Source organism: Branchiostoma lanceolatum, chromosome 8 (genome assembly GCF_035083965.1).
Source record: "Branchiostoma lanceolatum isolate klBraLanc5 chromosome 8, klBraLanc5.hap2, whole genome shotgun sequence".
NCBI lineage: Eukaryota > Metazoa > Chordata > Leptocardii > Amphioxiformes > Branchiostomatidae > Branchiostoma > Branchiostoma lanceolatum.
In genome coordinates this window covers 16,280,629-16,291,733 of record NC_089729.1, presented here as the reverse complement: position 1 = coordinate 16,291,733, position 11,105 = coordinate 16,280,629, and the positions used below count along the sequence as shown (strand labels likewise).

The following is an 11,105-nucleotide window of genomic DNA, read 5'->3' as shown; positions in this document are numbered from 1 at the left end:
GTAGTGATGGGCTACCAAACATTTCGCAAATAAGCATCTCAATATTTTGAATCAGATTTTGTAAAATTGCTATGTTCACAAGTTATCACTAATCATGTTGTTCTTAGTTGAAACAAAAATCTTGATATATTTCAAGTTGACACATTCTTCCGAGTTCTTTCTCATCGATAACAAAAAAGAATGATGAAGACTTTGACACATTGTTCTCTCTTGCCAGAAAGAGAAAAGATACAAAGCAACAGAGAACTTTCCTGTTCCATCCAAAACCCACACAGCCAAAAGCATTGACCACAATCTACTGCAATGGTGTGAGAAAATTTTAATGTCTTTTCTATATCATAATACATGTAGTATACTCAGAGCCATACATTGTATGTGCTCCTTTTTCTACAGTATGAGAGAATTGTAACACACATTTCCAGTACGCCATACTTTATATATAAGGCAGAGCAGAGGCATAAGGCAGTGTACTGTATGGAGGACCGCCCCGAATGCACCAAAGAAACAGCCATTGGAGGAAATAAGTTCTAGGTACAAATGTCAGTAAGAACAAAGGCCATATAGTAACTTCTGCATTTATGATAACTTCTTACTGGGGTCAGCAGACATTGTCGCATATCATTGCCTATTCTGTACTTGTGGACAAGAAAAGACTAGTCCAAACATGGACGTTATCCTTAAAAACAACTTTCTTTGGCCTTAATACGTTACAGGTCTTTCTTTTTAAACTTTCTGTGACTTATGATCCACTGCTCACCGAGTATTCGTGTAACGTATTCTATCTGCATATTAACATGACAGAAGCAGTGGACTGCTTATTCCTTGACAAAGACTGGAGTCGATTAGTTGAAAATTTGGGTGAGTCCAACTTTTTATGTTCGCAATTACAGTTCAACTTTGAATTAGAACCTAACAGGTCTTCACATAGGGTTACACTGACAATAAGACATGTACAGACATAGAAACATGTTTTTATGTCATGCTGTCAATTAGCGAGTCTCTCATCGCCGTGGTAACGGCCCCCTGCGGAGCGTCGCCCAGTTTGAACACGCTCTCGATCACGGACAGCTCCGTGCTGGTGGTGTCCATCCCCGCGAACGCAATCCAGTCGTTCACGACCATTCCCGCGCCGACTACATCGCTGCCTCGCTTCAACACCGTACCTGCTACCAGTGGTACCTGCCAAGAGATCAATCAATCAATCAATACATCAATCATGTCCAGTCACTGAAATCTCCACCAGACACTGATGAAAGGTAGTCTAACCGAGTCCAAAATCTATCTAGTTGCTTGAGTAACTGTTACCTTGTGTATCTTATTACATGGATGTCTAAACTTCACCAATCAATCAATCAATCAATCAGTCAATCAATGAATCAATCAATCAATCAATCAATCAATCACATGTATCAGATTTTACCATTTGCTCACAGTATCAGCTACAAGCAGTATCTACCAATGCAAGAAATAACAATCTAGCCTGGGTGCAAATCCAAGTTTTCTGCAACTCCCATTACGATACTTCCTGAATTCTTTGCTGATTTTTAATTTCTAGCCTTGCTCAGGACACACACGCACACACACACACATAGACACAGACACACACAAACACAACAAAACCCACCCTGTCGAGATCTGGGTGCACCAGAGCCACGTAGTCGTTACATGTGATGACAACACAACACAGTGAACACACACACGTACATACACACACACCCACAGACACACACAAACAGACACACACACCCACATACACACACACACACAACCAAAACCCACCCTGTCGAGATCGGGGTGCACCAGAGCCACGTAGTCCTTACACGTGATGACAACACAACACAGTGAACACACACACAGACACGTACATACACACACACACACACACAGACACACACACAAACAGACACACACACACCACAAAACCCACCCTGTCGAGATCGGGGTGCACCAGAGCCACGTATTACAATGTTATAAGGCCCCACTATGCTAGTTGGGGCTGGCACGCAGTGTGTCCCAGCAGGGCCTGATCAGGGAGGGGAATCTGTCCAGGCTGTCATTCAGGGCGCGCTAATTTGACAGGTCCGCCAGGCCTGGGTTCTACATCTGGAAAACTGTAGGGTTCTAACACTGTATAACCCTCCAAACCTTCGTGAATTACTGCCTTCTGCCCCCCTCCCCCTTATGTTATCGTCGAATTTCTAGCCAGAAAAACCCACCAGACAAGGAAATATCAAAATAGCATGTTTATTCTTATTTCCACGGGAAAGAGGATTCACATGGCTGTTTGACTCCTGGCTGGTAAACGCAACAGCGTGTATTATAGACCCAAAACATGACGATGTTTTCGGTAGAAGCATGCATTTACCTCACCGAGTCCACCATCTTGAATCGCATAGAATTCTGGGTGAAAACACGCGCTGTATCTAAGCAACAGACTCAACCCGGGCTTCTGGTGGAAGTCTGGAGAATGACCTGGGGGCGGGCTAGCCTGGCAGCCTGGGCTCCCACAAGGATTTCGTTAATTGGAACAAGGGGTCGGGTCTACTCGGGGGTCTACTAGTAAAGCGGGGCAGTCTGAGTGCGGTAAACATTGTAATCGGGGAGTCGTTACATCATGACGTTTCCCAGCGCCGACAGTCTCTCCTCTACTCTCTGGATCCTCACACTGTCCGGGAGTTCCTGCAATCAAACATGAACTTGGTCCCTGAGGTTTTCTATAATGCTAACACAGCTTACTGAGCTACAGTATTATAGAGAGTTTTTACTTAATTATCAGGAGAGTGAAGTATTGTGTGTGTGTGCGTGCATGTGTGTGTGCGCATGTGTGTGACTGTGAGTCTGAGTATGCCTGTGACTGTGACTGTGGTGTGTGTGTCATTGTGTATACGTATGTGTCTGTGTGTGTGTGTGGTGTGTTTGTGTAAGTGTGTGTCAGTGTGTATGTGTGTGTTACACGGGAGTGGACACACAGGCTTCTGGGAAGGTTGAGGCGTAACGCACCAAAATGGCGGCGGTCGGATTTTGGAGCCAATGACGTGATGTAGAACCCCGGGGACTGTGCGTTTATTCAGCAGTGTGCAGATTCATGGAAGGTGCGTATGGGCAGGGGATATAGTGGTGTTCCACTTGACATGACAGATGTTCTTCGTCAAGTGCCTGCTGTCCTTCTTCCGTGTTTTCTATCTGCAGATACTACATATTTTGCCCTTTGGAGGTGTTAAACAGAGTCCTAAATGATTACAATAATACATAGCTACATTTGAATCGAACCCTCTGTCACACCTACATAGACCCTACTTACACAGAAAATTTGAAGTCAATCAGCCAAGCCGATCGTGAGAAATTGACCTGACAAGTTTACATTGTGTCCACCAGCCCCCCTCCCCCCTTGGCTCAAGTGTGATCATTTCAACATCTCCCAGGAATGTGATCAACTAATGTCAATCTTACCAAACTAGCATAGATGATTAGTACCCATATCCCTCCAACTTATGATGGAATATGAAGTTCATCCATGCTTTTGATTATGAAATATTCACTGGGAAAGTTGACCTTTGTTTGACCTGTCATATTCTTAACACCCACCCCCATTCAAAAAATAGACGGAAATAGAAAAACATGTCTGATTTCAAAAAAAAATAGTAAGATTCATTAGTAGATATAACACGCCAACTTATATGGGACTATCAAGTCAATCCGTGATTTTGATTATGAAATGTACACTTTGGAAGTTGACCTACTTTTGAGGTGTTGTGTTGTTCACACCTAGCCCCATTCAAAAAATAGACGGAAATAGAAAAACATGTCTGATTTCAAAAAAAATAGTAAGATTCATTAGTAGATATAACACGCCAACTTATATGGGACTATCAAGTCAATCCGTGATTTTGATTATGAAATATACACTTTGGAAGTTGACCTACTTTTGAGGTGTTGTGTTGTTCACACCTAGCCACATTAAAAAAATAGACGGAAATAGAAAAACTGGTCTGATTTCTTAAAAAGTAGTAAGAATCATTAGTACGTATATCCCTTCAACTTATCTAGGAATGTCAAGTCGATCCATCCTTTGGATGAAGAAATATACAGTTTTGAAGTTGACCTTTGTTTGACCTCTATAGTTGTTGACACCCACCCCTATTCAAAAAATAGACGGAAATAGAAAAACATGTCTGATTTTCCAAAAAGTAGTAACATTCATTAGTAGATATAACCTGCCAACTTATATGTGAATATCAACTCAATCCATGATTTTGCTTATGAAATATACACTTTGGAAGTTGACCTACTTTTGAGGTGTTGTGTTGTTCACACCTTGCCACATTCAAAAAATAGACGGAAATAGACAAACATGTCTGATGTTTGAAGAAGTAGTAGGAATCATTAGTATGTATATCCCTCCAACTTTTCTAGGATTGTCAAGTCAATCCATGCTTTGGATTGGAAAATAAAGACTTTGAAAGTACATGTAAATATGGTTGGCTATATTATCATAAATGTGGTAACTTCAATATCCCCTAGGCAAGTATTCAATTGCTTGATTTTCCCAAAATCAATATAAGTACATATATGAGTATTTCTTATCATATATGGGATAATCAAGCAAATACTAGAGATGCATTTGATCAAGAGATATAGACTGCTGTAAATATGTATGTAAGTTGGTCAGCCATATTGATAAACAGATTCACAAGTGTGTCTGCTTCAATATACCCCAACAGGAAATAATATGCAATTTGTATGATTTCCCCGAAAGTATTATACACGTAGGTCATTAGTACTTAACAGTGAGCAGATTAAATTTGGACTGAGCATTTGGGTTTGGACTAGTGCTTCTAGACTCACACATTTTATACCTATGGGTCAGATATTTTGTGGAAAGGTTCTCTGTTACATGATGGATCATAATACCCCCCAGTGAGACTTTTCATGCTTCATTGAAAATGAAAAAATCTCGAAATTAATTTCGAGATTTTTTTTTATTTCAAATTTTTTCCAAAAAATCTCGAAATTTTTTGGGAAAATTTCGAGATTTTCTTGAAAAATATCGAGATTTTCCAAGATAATCTCGATATTTTTTTTTAGTGAAACAAAAATCTCGATATTTATCTTCAAGGTAATACAAAAATCTCGAGATTTTCGAAAGCTGATATGGAAAAAATCATTTGGGGGTAAAGTTTTAACTAACAGGGGTTCGACACTTCGACCAGTAGAGTTCCAAATGAGCTATGGACTCGAACAACAATTGACTTATTAATTTACAGACTTGTCATGACTTTGTCTTCAATTAAACCAGCTCAGAGTTGTCTTCAGTTTATTAACATATGAATTCAGAGTTTTGGATAAGTAGCTGGTGAACTTGTCTTCAATTGAATCATCTCAGAATTGTCTTCACCTCATTAACATATGAATTCAGAGTTTTGAATAAGTAGCTGGTAAACTGCAAATTCTGGTTCAACCACTGACGATAGCAGCGCGGATATTGTCTGAAGCGTCTGTTTACAAAATCGTATCTTACTGCCTGGATGTTTAACCTCATCGACGTAGCTATGGACTTCCTTACCTGTTAATATGTAAATACAAGGCTAGGAAAGGAAGACATTGCACAAACCTACTAAGTGTCATGAAAACAGACCTCAGAAACAAAGGAATGGGAAACCTGAAAACTGCAAAGAAACTCAGAGAGCTGCGGCAGCTGGCAGAAAAAAAGACACAGTGGAAAGAAATGAAGAAAGAAGCCAGCCAGAGTTTGTTTCTACAATTACCTGAGCTGCAGAATACAGTGGATCATCATCATCATATTGGCAATTGCCTTGCTAACAGTACATGTGACGCTTCTATGTGATTAAGAAGTGACTGATTGATGACAATAAAGACACAAATACAAGTTGAAGATGCGAAAGAAATACGACCTATGCTTCACACCAACACAAGGATTATCACAAGCACGGTAAGTTGTGTTGAGGAGTCACGAGAGCACAGCGAAGTGAGAATATAACGTCACACAGGTCAACCCACTGGGGGGAAAATTGCAACATCTAAAAGCAGCAACTGTAATGCCTCTGTTATTTACACTGACACAACCACCATAGCTACTAACAGAAACTCTGGGTACACCGGCAAACAACAGTTGTATAAGTGTAAGAAACGTAGACCGAAAAACTATCATCAAGACTTAACAGCAAAGGTAAGTCACATTTATTTACAATTCAGTAGCTGTCACAAACTCCTTATCGAATCAGGAAGGCACAACCGCACACCTCTGGAGCAAAGAATTTGCCAATTTTGTAACTTAGATAAGGTAGTCTGGTAGAAGATGAAGTCCACTTCATTGTAGTTTATATTGCAACGATAGAAATGTTCTGTTTGATTATATTATATTATGGGAACGTTTCCACACTTTCAATCTAAGTCTAGTATTGACTTATGCATTTGGACCATACAATATTAAACAAATCCATCTCAACCTATTGTTTCATATCAATCTGAAGAAACAAATCTAGCTTGTAAATGTTTTTTTTAAAGTCCTCATTGAAGATTTCAATTTGTTTAAGAATGATCGCGAGATTTTTGTAAGGTACAAATTGTAAACAAAAATCTCCCAACCTCTGAGAGGCCAGGCATTTCATGTTCCACTAAACGCAAAGAAATCAAAACCAAAAGCCCTTGCGCCAAAAAAAATGGGGTCCTTTTAAGCACCATAGGGTCTTTTTGTCTGGACGCTATCTTTTACCCGGTGCCAAGTTGCGCAACCCGTGGGCCCTAGCTACAGCAGCGTTTAGATGTTGCAGTTTTTCCCCAGCATGATGAACCTCAGACGTCATTGAACTTCAATTGTTGAAAACTGTGCCGGGTACCCACACAACGCTGATGATAATCCGCGTGCTGAACACGTCAGATTGCCGTTTTGAAACTATAGCGTGTGGCATGAAGCGTAGGTCTGCATTTGGTTGGTGTTTCATTTGTCACGTTATTCTTTCATCTCATATTCAATTGGATCATTGACCTACTATGATAATGATAACGTTTATTCCCTAGTCATGCCCTATCGGGCTTAGTGCAGACATTCAGATACAAGACATGTGGTAAAGTACATATAATGACACTGACAGGACTTCTAATACTAATCTAAAACAATGGTTCTAAAACTACACTAATTCATAGGTTCGGCTTCTTCTCGTGTCTTTGTGATGTTAGAAATATAGGTTGAGATGGATTTGTTTAATATTGTATGGTCCAAATGCATAAGTCAATACTAGACTTAGATTGAAAGTGTGGAAACGTTCCCATAATATAATATAATCAAACAGAACATTTCTATCGTTGCAATATAAACTACAATGAAGTGGACTTCATCTTCTACCAGACTACCTTATCTAAGTTACAAAATTGGCAAATTCTTTGCTCCAGAGGTGTGCGGTTGTGCCTTCCTGATTCGATAAGGAGTTTGTGACAGCTACTGAATTGTAAATAAATGTGACTTACCTTTGCTGTTAAGTCTTGATGATAGTTTTTCGGTCTACGTTTCTTACACTTATACAACTGTTGTTTGCCGGTGTACCCAGAGTTTCTGTTAGTAGCTATGGTGGTTGTGTCAGTGTAAATAACAGAGGCATTACAGTTGCTGCTTTTAGATGTTGCAATTTTCCCCCCAGTGGGGTGACCTGTGTGACGTTATATTCTCACTTCGCTGTGCTCTCGTGACTCCTCAACACAACTTACCGTGCTTGTGATAATCCTTGTGTTGGTGTGAAGCATAGGTCGTATTTCTTTCGCATCTTCAACTTGTATTTGTGTCTTTATTGTCATCAATCAGTCACTTCTTAATCACATAGAAGCGTCACATGTACTGTTAGCAAGGCAATTGCCAATATGATGATGATGATCCACTGTATTCTGCAGCTCAGGTAATTGTAGAAACAAACTCTAGCTGGCTTCTTTCTTCATTTCTTTCCACTGTGTCTTTTTTTCTGCCAGCTGCCGCAGCTCTCTGAGTTTCTTTGCAGTTTTCAGGTTTCCCATTCCTTTGTTTCTGAGGTCTGTTTTCATGACACTTAGTAGGTTTGTGCAATGTCTTCCTTTCCTAGCCTTGTATTTACATATTAACAGGTAAGGAAGTCCATAGCTACGTCGATGAGGTTAAACATCCAGGCAGTAAGATACGATTTTGTAAACAGACGCTTCAGACAATATCCGCGCTGCTATCGTCAGTGGTTGAACCAGAATTTGCAGTTTACCAGCTACTTATTCAAAACTCTGAATTCATATGTTAATGAGGTGAAGACAATTCTGAGATGATTCAATTGAAGACAAGTTCACCAGCTACTTATCCAAAACTCTGAATTCATATGTTAATAAACTGAAGACAACTCTGAGCTGGTTTAATTGAAGACAAAGTCATGACAAGTCTGTAAATTAATAAGTCAATTGTTGTTCGAGTCCATAGCTCATTTGGAACTCTACTGGTCGAAGTGTCGAACCCCTGTTAGTCAAAACTTTACCCCCAAATGATTTTTTCCATATCAGCTTTCGAAAATCTCGAGATTTTTGTATTACCTTGAAGATAAATATCGAGATTTTTGTTTCACTAAAAAAAATATCGAGATTATCTTGGAAAATCTCGATATTTTTCAAGAAAATCTCGAAATTTTCCCAAAAAATTTCGAGATTTTTTGGAAAAAATTTGAAATAAAAAAAAATCTCGAAATTAATTTCGAGATTTTTTCATTTTCAATGAAGCATGAAAAGTCTCACTGGGGGGTATTATGATCCATCATGTAACAGAGAACCTTTCCACAAAATATCTGACCCATAGGTATAAAATGTGAGAGTCTAGAAGCACTAGTCCAAACCCAAATGCTCAGTCCAAATTTAATCTGCTCACTGTTACTTGTATCTTTGCTACAATCGGGACTTTCGACAACTCAATGTTGTCTTTCATGATGAAATATAGACTTATTATGCCATATTTGTTGTGTGTTGCACACTAGTATTGACTTTAGTGTAGAAGCTATGCTTGTTGGCTGCTTACCCTTTGCTATAAGCGAGCAAAGATTGTCAAACAGTGAAGTAAATATTGCGGATGACATGCTGATTTTATGACAGCTGTCTATATATGATCCACTTTCAAATTGTCATCTGAAAACTGCCAAGCAATTATCCTGCCACCCCTCCCCCCTCCCCCCTCACACATAGATGTACTCTGTGTCTGACAAATTTAAGTGGTTTAAGGTGACTATTAGTATTGGAAAGTATCCAAAGGTCATGTGTTATAGTGAGTGCTTGGTATGATTGGGCAGCAATGATTTGCTTTGTTTTGTTTTTTCTGAGGAAAAGGTTTAGATTATCATCATCATCTTCAGGTAGTTTCTTGGTTTGAATAAATTGACCAATATACTAGTACCCACACCAATATATCATATCAAATTACTTTATAAGTCTAAGTAAGGAGAATGATCATTAATGCTAATTGTCCATAAGCTTTGTAATGTGAAATATAGTCTTCCTTTTCAGATGGTGTCTGCTGTGGAAGCAACTTGAACTCAAGACTTCTTAGCTCTTCTTAAGTTGTGGGATATGATGATGCACCCTCTTTACAAAGGAGTTGAATGTTACAATAGTAATACATGTACAACATATTGATAATTCATTTTGTGATGTTGACAATATTATTTCTAACGTTAACATGTAAAGTTGTCCCATGTACAATGTATCTATATTAAAGCATATGTATACTAGTACTGTAAATGGGTAATGTTTGTAGTGGTTTTATGTTCATGTTTTTCACATTGACCTCTTCACCGTAGACTTAAAACCACATAGAATATTCACCATTTTATCGGAAAACCCTGTAGGACAGTTTCAACCGGAAACTTAAAATCAAAGCGAACACATTTTCTCCCAACAGTGCAATTTAATCCCCACAAATATTTCCCCTTTTACAGTTGTGCATATAAAAAAGACCTTTTGTGACTGTTACATTTAGAACTTTGTGGGGTTTCTGTAGTTGACTTACTTACAATGACTTATAACCATTGAAAAAAACTTGTAACTACTATAAAGCAGTTGCCGAGTGTAATTAAAAGTTATCTATTTGAAAATCATTGATATTTTCAGTTTGTTAATTTTGTCTATGACATGCCCCAGCACAAGTTTTATCTATGGCATCAAGAATTCAAAGTATAAGCATTTACCTGTAATAGAATGCTGTTTCAGTAAGTATACATGGAGTCATATATGAATTATGTGCCAATTTTACAACATGAATAGGATATATGATATCAGCCAATGTAGATAAGTTTTCTACATAGCTGTAGGTACTTTTTATTATATTGCTGGAGTGTTTTGTCTGAATTTGTGCCAACCATGTGCAGTAAGAAACGGCTAGCTTATGGCAATACTATCAGGTGTTTTTCCTATCATAGATTAACAAACACAAAAGTCTGTATCTGTTTTGCATCTAATTATGCCCCAACTATGGTGAGGCAACAGTAACAACAATGCTTTAAAGATTTCTAAATTCATGTACAATAATTATGCTCAATACATGTAGTGTTATTACACATACATTTCTATAATGTCACTAATAAAAGAATCCAGAAATATATTGAATAATATATAATGACAATTTGGCCTGTAGTGCTGTTGTTTTTGTCTCTTGACTTGTATTTTGTACATTTTGTTTAACATGAAGGGAAAGATGATCAAACATAAGAGATGTTAATTAAGGTTCAACAAAAAGTTACATTGTAATTTAAACTTTGTTGTACTGTAAAGCAAATTCAAGATGTTAATTAATTTCTTTATTATTAGAATTAACAGTGAATGTGATAATTTCAGCAAAGGTTTACCATACAGACAAACATCATTGCTCCCCCTTTTTTTCCTAATTTTGAGACAGACCTTTTTTTTAAATTAGATTTTGTTAGCATGAAAGCTCTCAAACCTATAGTATATCATTCTGTTTTAATGTAAAATCATTTCTATTTACCAAAAGGGGCTATTCAATAACGTCCAAAGTAGTATCCACCTAATAGTAACGCACAAGACTGCGGATTCCGACATAAAGTGTTGTTTTCCGCTACCGAAAAGCTCCCCGATTTAAG

General features: G+C 38.2%; 2 long non-coding RNA genes across 2 annotated transcripts; one reads left to right on the top strand and one right to left on the bottom strand.

Moving 5' to 3' along the window:
- Window positions 1–304: 304 nt before the first annotated feature.
- Window positions 305–1,821, bottom strand: LOC136439698 (uncharacterized). The gene is made up of 2 exons (XR_010756563.1): window positions 1,780–1,821; window positions 305–1,179 (listed from the first exon to the last, which is right to left on the bottom strand). It is a non-coding gene; the product is annotated as an uncharacterized lncRNA (long non-coding RNA).
- A 970-nt stretch (window positions 1,822–2,791) lies between these two features.
- Window positions 2,792–10,631, top strand: LOC136439697 (uncharacterized). The gene is made up of 2 exons (XR_010756562.1): window positions 2,792–3,092; window positions 9,514–10,631. It is a non-coding gene; the product is annotated as an uncharacterized lncRNA (long non-coding RNA).
- Window positions 10,632–11,105: the final 474 nt, after the last annotated feature.